This window comes from Lontra canadensis, unplaced genomic scaffold (genome assembly GCF_010015895.1).
Source record: "Lontra canadensis isolate GAN:19392208 unplaced genomic scaffold, GSC_riverotter_1.0 scaffold48, whole genome shotgun sequence".
Lineage (NCBI taxonomy): Eukaryota > Metazoa > Chordata > Mammalia > Carnivora > Mustelidae > Lontra > Lontra canadensis.
In genome coordinates this window covers 4,752,370-4,762,612 of record NW_022631042.1, presented here as the reverse complement: position 1 = coordinate 4,762,612, position 10,243 = coordinate 4,752,370, and the positions used below count along the sequence as shown (strand labels likewise).

The following is a 10,243-nucleotide window of genomic DNA, read 5'->3' as shown; positions in this document are numbered from 1 at the left end:
AGTCAGAGCTACAAGACAGGACAGTGTTCTAAGGTTGTGAAAGTGATTCTGTGTACTCTAATCACAGAATCTGAAGTAGCAAATGGTAAGGATGTTAGGGGTCTGAATGAAATGCAACTTGGAACAAGGGATTGTGGCAAATCAAGGCCCAAAATACCTGTTTGTTACCTATGTGTGGCTTACTTATCCATATCATTCATGTCTGGTGTCTTAGCAGGTTGGTTAGGTGAGCAATTTTTAAATTATAATTTCCAGACTTCACCCGTGAATCCTGATTGAACACAAGACCTTGTCCAACCTTGCCTATTCAGTTTAAAAATTTGTGAATAGGGGCGCCTGGGTGGCTCAGTGGGTTAAGCCCCTGCCTTTGGCTCAGGTCATGATCTCAGAGTCCTGGGATCGAGCCCCACATCGGGCTCTCTGCTCAGCAGGGAGCCTGCTTCCTCTTCTCTCTCTGCCTGCCTCTCTGCCTGCTTGTGATCTCTCTCTGTCAAATAAATAAATAAAATCTTTAAAAAAAAAATTTGTGAATATAGCAACATATAGAGGCTGGTCTCAAAAATTATTAAAAATAAAATTTAGATTTACTGAACTAGTAAAATATTTAACCTGTTGTATATTCCAAGATGCAGTAATAATGTATGTGTATTTAGTCTATTTTTTATAACACTCAGTAGTTATTTGATATACTTATTCATGGCAATTATGATGATTTCAACATATTCCAAAGGAATAGTACTTTATCATAGAACCACTTATTCTAGGAAATTTATAACCTTCATAGTTCCGTTCTCAAGATCAAAATTGCATTCCAGCAAGATAGTTTGTTGGCAGTTTACAGTTGAAAATACAGAAACAAATTCTGCCATCAGCTATTTGAACTACTGTAGTTCAGTAAGAATTTTATAATAAGAAAAATAATTTTATTTTTAATCTAAGTTTAATCATAAGACCACAATTAGAGAGCAGCTTTAAAATACTTAACTTTCAGTTCATTGTGTGTGAGGGTAAATGTTACATTTGAAAAAGTATCTGTAATCAAATGATAAGTGATATTGTTCTTGGGAACAGTTCCATCCTTATCTGGACAAGTTAGAAAGACCAAAAGAGTTTCAACAGAGATTTTTCAGGAAGTTCAATTCTGTAATGAGTAAAATAGCATGTTCATGTAGATTTATACCAATGATAATACTTAATTTAAATGTTTTAAAATATGTTCATATTTTAATTAACCACTCCTGCCATTAATAAAATTATGATGTTGGTGAAAAATTGTGAATGATAAATTAATTGGCATCCTTACTCAAGCCTAAGGAAAATGAGCTACTTTTATGTTGGATTAGTAAGTGGCAAATTTAGTAAGGCAAATACATATATTATCATTGGAACAGTTGGAGCAGTTTGTACATCAAATTCATAGATTTTAATTCATAAATCCTAGATCTGAAAGCGATCTGAAATTATTTACTCCATACATTTGCTATCAGGAACATGAATTATTATTGTTACCACTTAAAAATAAGGAAAAGGAAAACTAGAGAAGTTAAATGACAATTTAAAGAACACAGACTGGAAAAATGAATAAACGCCTCCACGTGCAGCATAATTTTCTTTACTTAGTTTTAAAACCATCTTGTTATACAAAGTTTTTTTAATTTTTTTTAAGAATTATTAACAAATTATGTATTATTGGTTTTGGGGGTACAGGTCTGTGATTCATCGGTCTTATACAATAACACTCACAACACATTTATATTCTTAAATTAGTATCAGATTTGATCTGGTTTATGCACAGCTCAAGTTATGGTAGTCCTACTACTGACTTTCTACTATATCTACTTAACAGTTAGCAGGCACTGTTAAATTTTGTCAGTGTTTATTATACACTTCTCTATGGACCTGGTTTCCCCTACAACTTCCACAGTTGGCTCTGGGGGTGGTGGGAGAGGAAGATGTGCTAACAAGTGAAATGCAAGTGGAAATGCTATGTATCAGTCTAAGCAAGATGATTAAATATTTGGTTACCTTCCACATGCTATCCCTCTCTTTAGCCTCTTCCTATGGGGAAAACATAAGGCAACAACACAGCAAGGCCAAAAGATACAATAAACAGGACCCCTAGTCACAGCCTAGAGGAGAGCCACTCAGTCTAGTTAACCAACCTCCATTCCTCTGCCTAAGGGACAAAGAAATGTTTAGTATGTTTAGCCACTGTTTTTTTTTTTTTTAAGTTTTATTTGTAATAGCAATAGTGTTAAGGAACCTGATTAAGAAAGACAGTTATGATTGTAATTGTGTTTGTTGTTGTTGTTGTTTTAAAAGAATATTTCTAATTTTAGTTACTTAAAATACCTTAGATTTGAAAAAAAAATGGGATAAAAGTTGAGTTGTCCAATTTGTTAATGAAAAGAATGTTCTAGAAAACAAAATTTCTAATATTCCTTTAGTAACAATCTGTAGACTACTATCTGGAATTGAAATTGAAAACAAATTAAAAAAAGAGTGGTTACAGATTTATTGTTTACAACTTCTGTCCCTTATTTTTTTAGTAAAACATATCTCTGGCAAAAGGTTTATGAACTAACAGTTGATTTTTGATGTATAACAGAGCAATGGTATTGTTTTCTATGTGTGGATTTTGGCCTACAGTTTGTTACTACAAAGTGATAAAAGACATTCCTGAAAAAATATTTGTAAAATACTGCTTTAAGTGAGAGATAAGTTATTCAAGAGCAAACCACTAAACACTTTTATGGCATTGTATAAAACCGTATTTCTGATCTGTAAGTGAAAATTCTGATTAAGCAGCTGTCATTGCTCAGCTTGCAAAACTACTGAAGTTCCGGTATATATAGTTGATTTTAGCTCCATCTAGATTGTGTTTGGTGGCCTGATAATATAAAGCAAACATTTCTTTGGTTTTCTTCAGGGGTGGGTTATTACACACACTGTTGGAATGAGATAACATAACTAGAATGCCAAAGAAGAGTGTTTTCAGAATATTCCCAGACTAGGTTAAGAGTTCTAAGCAATCAGGTATTCTGTAAAGAAAAATGTACCAACAATCAGGAAATCTAGCTTTCAAGATCTAGTTTCTTGCTGATTAGTTTTATAAATTTTGTAAGTAAATTAAATTTTACATATTTGGTACTCCATTTATATAATGGGAATAAGAGCATACCTGTATTTTTATTTTTATTTTTATTTATTTATTTTTTTTTTTTTTCTTTTTAATACAGTATTTATTTGTCTTCCCTCTGTCAAACCCTGAGCCAACCACTTTCCTCAGGCTGCCTGGGGAGGTATGGGAAAAGGAATATACAGGACCGACGAGACATGGGAGAAAGACTTACGGGAAGTGGAGATGGCTCCTTCACATGGCGAAGAGGATGAGAAAGGCCACCATCAGGCGAAAGAGCCCCATAGCCTCCAAGAGGTCAAAGCCCAGAATGGCATAGGAGAAGAGCTGTTGCTTCAGAGAGGGATGAGGCTCCCAAACTCGGTCCCAATTCCAGCCCCAGAGCCAGCCACCCCTACCATGGCAGCCCCAGCCCCAATGAACTTGGCTGCTGTATTGATGTCCCTTGAAATGGTGCCGGTTTGGAAGCTGCGGCTAGGAATAAGTGAGGTCAGGGGACGTGGGGCTGCCAAGATGCTGAGGCCCTTATAAGGTGCCTCATCTGTCAGTGTCTCGGGTGGTTTTAGCACCACTGCAGACAGTGATCGGCTCAACAGCTGAGAGGTGCTCCTGACCAAGAACTGGGTGGAGACGAACTTTGCATGGGCGTACATTTTCAGGGGATGAGGGGCTGTGGCAAAAGAGCTGCTCCCAGGGCGGAGAAGACAGAGAGGGCGGGGGGAGTGTTGAGAGAGCCATACCTGTATTTTTAAATCTCTATATAATTTTAAAATACCAGAAAAGGCATGCTTGCAATTAATGTCAATAATTTTTGAAAAAGATTCGTAACTTTTATATACATATAAAACATATATATGAAATATATTATAAATTTTTGTAAATATATGTGTGTGTATATATATATATTTACAAAAATTAAAATATATTTATATTACAATTTTAAAATGTGAAACTTATTTCCCTGAAAGCAAGGAGCTAAACAATGGTCATCATTTGGGGTCCTTTCTAGTTTTAAATTTTATAATTTTTTGAAGCAAACTAAAGCAGGTTCAGTTGTTACAGGGAAGAAAAAAGAGAAGCATTGTTCGACAATATAGTAAGGATGGGATGAAGGGATTTTTCTTTCCAGGAAAGGTATGTTGGTTATCCATCAGCTTTACTCTCTTTTGTTCTCTATGCCAAAATCTGAAGGCCAAATTTCTGTAATAACTTACATGTAAATATCCTGGGTGCATTGAAGTGGGTTGTCTATCATTAACATCTTGAAGAATCACTGTGAGTGTTCCCGTTGTAGAATGCCCTGTCCATCGTCATAAGATATAAAATATAGTACCCAAGAATGCGGGGTGGCTGCATCTTCATAATCCAAAAGATAGGCATTTGTGACCTCTCCTGTCTTTAAAAGACAGATGCAATTTTGTTCAACATTCACGAGATGAATATGTTAAGAATAAAAATAATGATATGGATAAAATAGTTCTGGGGATAAAGGACAAATCACAGTTGCTGACCTGATGAATCTCATAAACCAGTCACCATTGAGGATCTGTGGAGAATGGTTAATGACAGGGAAAAGAGAAGCCTCCTCAACTGCGTAGATCAGAAAATATTTCATAGAAGGGTCATGGTGAGTGGAGGTGTGGAATCCACAGAAAAATTTGGGCTGAGTGTTGAAAAATGAGCACAGGACATCCAGGAAGAGAAGGCTGAGGTGGAATGAAGGTTAGGAGGAGATTAGGGCAAAGGGTCGCCAAAGAAACGGAAGAAATTGTATGGATACTCCAGATAGGTGATTAGATGTGATGGGAGAGTAAAAATAATGCAAGAACAGAACATTTTGAGAAAAGTAAAATGGATTGCTCAAGACTGGGTGAAATATGTTGAATTCCAATAGCAAATGAAAGAAAGGATTTTAACTCATAATTAGCAGGTAGAATTGATAACCATATTGTGACTTATTGGACATTATGTATCTGGGAGACAACAGAAGTAGAGCGAATGCAATTAAAGAAATTCTTAATATCTTTAATATCTTAATTTAATCTTTAATCTTTTTTCTTTTTTTTTTTTTAAGATTTTATTTCTTTATTTGACACAGAGAGACACAGAGAGAGAGGGAACACAAGCAGGGGGAGTGGGAGAGGGAGAAGCAGGCTTCCCGCTGAGCAGGGAGCTTGGTATGGGCCTGGATCCCAGGACCCTGGGTTCATGACCTGAGCTGAAGACAGATGCTTAACTGACTGAGCCATGCAGGCACCCTAATCTTTAATCTTAATATCTTTTTTTCAAATTGTGTTATTTTAAAGATAAAACTTACTGCAATATCTTATTTTATAGCTTATTATCATGGGGCATATATTTTCCAGAATAAAACATTTTTTATTTAAAAAAATAACATATACCAAATCCAAAAAAATAATGCAATAAACTTGCGTGTACATATCACTTCAATAATAACAATACATGCCACAGTTTCTTCATCTGTGGCATTTCCTGCTTTATCCTCTACCTGGATTATTTTGAAGAAGATCCCAAACGTGTCATAACATTTGTAAATATTTTCTTATCTACTCTTAAAGGTGAAGGACTCTTCCTTTAAAATATAACTGTGGTATAATTAGTATACCTAAAAGCATGACATTAATTTATTAGCATGATCATATTTCCAATAATGATCAAATTTATTGGATTGTCTTTGAGGTTTTGTTGCTTTTCAAATTATCATCTAAGTAAAGTCTATACTTTATAATTGGTTGACGTATTTCCTAACTCTATAAGGTTCTCCCACATTTTAAAACTTTTGTTACATAATTCTGTTTTCGTTCCTTGATAAATTAAAGGACACACACTTTTCTCTACCATCTCCCCCTTGATATATCTTGGTGATTATGACATAATATACCAAGATAAATTTCTCACTTTTTCTCTAGGTACGGATTATTCTATTGTCTAGATGTATACAAACAAGTTTTATATACAAACACAGTTTATACAAACAGTACCCTATGTATATTTTCAATCTTGCTATTAAATAATGCAGTAATGAATAACATTTGTATAGGTCTTTTATATTTTTTTCAGAGTTATTTTGGGATATTTTGTAGAGGTGAGATTACGGAGACAAATGGAAATGTATATGCAATTTTCTTCGATTCGGCCAAATTTCCTTAGCAAGGGTTAGCAAGGGTTGAGTAGTTTTCATTTTCACCAGAGTATATGAGGTCTAGTTTCCTACAGCCTAACAGAAAAATCAAACATGAAGTTTTGCTAATCTGATAGGTTAAAAGCAATAATGTGCTATTATTTTAATGTTTTATTTTATTATGAGCAAAATTGAGCATCTTTTCTTATGGTTTAGTCATTTGCAACTCCTCTAAACTGTTGACTCTTTAGTCCATTGTCATACTTGATTGTTACTTTTACTTCTTCTAATATGCCAATATTTTCCCAATATCTTTTTGTATTTTTGCTTTGCTTATGGTTTTTTTTTTTGCCATAAAAATGTTGTTGTTGTGATGATGACATGATGATTACTTTAGATTCATCAATTTATTCTCATGTAATTTTTGGATTTTGAGTTATAGTTAGAAAAGTTTTCTCTACTCCAGGGTTATAAATTTATTCATACTTTTTCTGTTACATATATGGTTGCATTTAAAAAAATAATCTATTTGATTTTTTTCTGGTATATGGTATAAAAATTACATTTTCCCTAATACTATCCAGTTATTATAGCATTTATTAAAATGTCCATTCTTTTCTGCAGTTTTACTGAAAGCTGTATTTTCATGATCATTTGGAACTCTTATCAAGATTTTATATTCTGTTACATATGTCTTTCTACCTAATCATTTATTAGTATTACAGTTTGCAATTCAGAGGAATTATGTTTTAATATCTACTAAGATAAGCTTCCCCCCATTCCTCTTCCATTCCCTGCTTTCCCCCCCCCCTCACTCTACATGCTTTTGTTCTTCCAGCACCAGGTAGGGTGAGGTTGGAGTAGGGGGATGTATGCAAAGAGAAAAAATAATAATAACAAAAATCAACAAAAATTTAAAAAAATATATTTCACTAGTGAGTTGCTTATTAAATAATTTTATTGTATCTATATTTACAAAACATGAGCCCTCTATGTGTCACACACACTCTGTCCTTTATAAACATTACTTTTTTTAGTTCTATAAGTAACTATATATCCAATTCTCACCATTTCTCATGCTGATATCTCTCCAGCTATTTTGGTTGTCTGAAATACATTCTCCAGTGAATTCCTCAGAAAGATCTTACAGGAACGATATTTCCTTAATGCTTTCATATTCCTAAAATTGTATCTGCTTTCTTAATCTATGAGGTCATTTTCTTAGGTATAAATTTCCTAAGTCAGATTTTGTGTCCTCAAGTTTCCTAAATATGCTATTCCATGAACTTGCAAAAAATACTGTAGAAAAATCTGTTTATAATTTAATTATCACTCTTATAAGTGACTCAGTCTTTCTTCTTAGGGGCCCAAGTGTTTTTTCCCCTTTTTTGTTAATATCTATTATTTTATTACAGTATATCTTAGATTCAGCCATTCTGTATTGGTTTTCCAGAAACCTATTTTTCCTTTTTTAATATGTAGCATTGAATCCTCTTTTTTAAAAGCATGTTATTGAATGACACTTTTTAGTATTTGTTCCATCCTCTTACTTTTTGTGTGCTTCCTCAGGAAGTTTTAGAGTATGATTTAAGATGTTTTCTCTTATCTGCATGTCTTCTATATCTATCTTTTTTTCTTTCTATTTTTTAAGTTTTTATAATTGTTAAATGTTTTAAATAATCGCAAACAGGTGGAGATTTTTTTTTTCCTCCTCAACCATTTAAAAATAAGTTGGTGGGGTGCCTGGGTGACTCAGTCATTAAACTTCTGCCTTCGGCTCAGGTCATGATCTTGGGGTCCTGACTCAGTCCCCACATTAGGCGCCCTGCTTAGCAGAAGGCCTGCTTCTCCCTCTCCCATTCCCCCTGCTTGTATTCCCCCTCTCTCTGTCTCTCTCTGTGTCAAATAAATAAATAAATTTTTTTAAATAAATAAATTTGTTATGTGATATTCATCATCTCCAAATATTTTAATGTACAGTTCTTAAAGAGCATTCTCCAACATTATCACAACAAAAACAAAATTGTGAAGTTAACATTGATATATCTAATATTGAGACCTTCCATATTTCAAGTTTGACCAGTTGTCTCAATAATATTTTATAGCAAAAAAAATCCAGTTCAGAATCACATTATCATGCCTCTTTAGTCTCCTTCAATCTGAGAAGTTCTTTAATCTGGCCTTAAGTTTTAAGAGCATTTTGAAGATTTAAGGCTGGCAATTTTGAAGAATTTTCCTCAAAAATGATTTGTCTGATATCAGCTCATAGTAAGATTTGGGTTATGTAGTTTTGGATTAAATATCACAAAAGTTAATCTGTGTTCTTATTGTATGCTATTAGTTTGTCTCATTACTGTTTAAAGTCCACTTTAATTACTTGACTAGAATGGTCTCTACCACTCCAAAATTCTATTTTATTCTTTGCATTTAATATATATTTTGTAGGGTGCCTGGGTGGCTCAGTGGGTTAAGCCACTGCCTTCAGCTCAGGTCATGATCTCAGGGTCCTGGGATTGAGTCCTGCATCGGGCTCTCTGCTCAGCAGGGAGCCTGCTTCCCCTTCTCTCTCTCTGCCTGCCTTTCTGCCTACTTGTGATCTCTGTCTGTCAAATAAATAAATAAATAAATCTTTAATAAAATATATATATATATATTTTGTGGTAAGGTATTTGTGAAAATATATAAGCATTAGTTCACCATCAAACTGTCAATTTATGTATTTATATCTTTATGGAATTATGGTATCCTCTTTTATATAATGCATTATAATCTGCAACTATCATTTATTTTGATGTTCATATTGGCAAGGGGGAGCTGTTCAAGCTGATTTCTGTGACTTTTTAACATATTCTCACCATTCTTTATTTTTTTTAAAAGATTTATTTATTTTTTTTTAGAGAGCGAGAGAGAGCGTGCACAAGTGGGAGGGGCAGTGGGAGAAAGGGGGAGAAAGAATCTCAAGAAGACACCACGTTAGTGCAGACCCCCATGAGGGGCTAGATCCCAGTGACCCCGAGATTGCAACCTGAGTGGAAACCAAGAGTCAGATGCTTCACCGATTGTGCCACCCAGGTGCCCCCTCATCATTCTTTGAGCGCATTCTTGCTTTCTGTCACATTACAAATTCATCTTGTATTCTAATTCCAGTCATCTCAAAAAAAAAAAAAAAAAGCCTTTTCTCTGAAGAGTTCTTATAGGATAAAATGGCATTTAAAAGTCAGTATCTGCCTACTAGCTGTGTTCATTTCTATTGTGGTATCATCCTCCTAAGCTTTTTCACTCTTTCAGGATACATAACTACAGAAGTGTGTGTGTGTGTGTGTGTGTGTGTGTGTGTGTGTACATTCACACATAAAATAGCATCAATATTTATTTATGTAACTACACACATACACACACACATACATATCTTCCTGCACATATACATAAAATGAAAAACTTAAGTTTACTCTAAAGCCTTTGATTTAAATTCATCCTCACATTGTTCATTGTATTTTCTTATTTTCTACATTTGTATCCCATGTTGACAGGAGAAACCAGCCTCCATTTATATTTAGCATAGTTATTTTATCAGTCTTCCCATCTGTAATTACTGTCCCATTTCTGCTGTCGTTCTGTTGTCCTCACTACATGTTTTGACAGCCTTCTCCTTTTGCTTAAGCGCTGACTTACCATAGGTCCTGTCTTCCATAGATCACCTTCCTCTTCAATCTCAGAGTCTACTTCCTACATGGGATTCTTTCTGCTGATATAATAGACAGTGAGCATTTAATCCTGTTCTTTTCATGTATGAAAATGTACATAACCTTTTAAGAAGAGAAATGTTCCTTTCTCTTCTCCCTTTGCATTATGCCTTGGTTGTTAGGGGAAAGGGCTCCTAAATTGTGGTCATATAGAATGTACTTAGAGTTACAAGTATCATAATCAAGCAGACTGATTTCAGTGTAAATTCTACCATGCAA

At 34.3% G+C, this 10,243-nt stretch overlaps 1 pseudogene; it reads right to left on the bottom strand.

Annotated features, from left to right (window-relative positions):
- Nucleotides 1-3,371: 3,371 nt before the first annotated feature.
- On the bottom strand, nt 3,372-3,807 carry LOC116876857 (annotated as a pseudogene).
- Nucleotides 3,808-10,243: the final 6,436 nt, after the last annotated feature.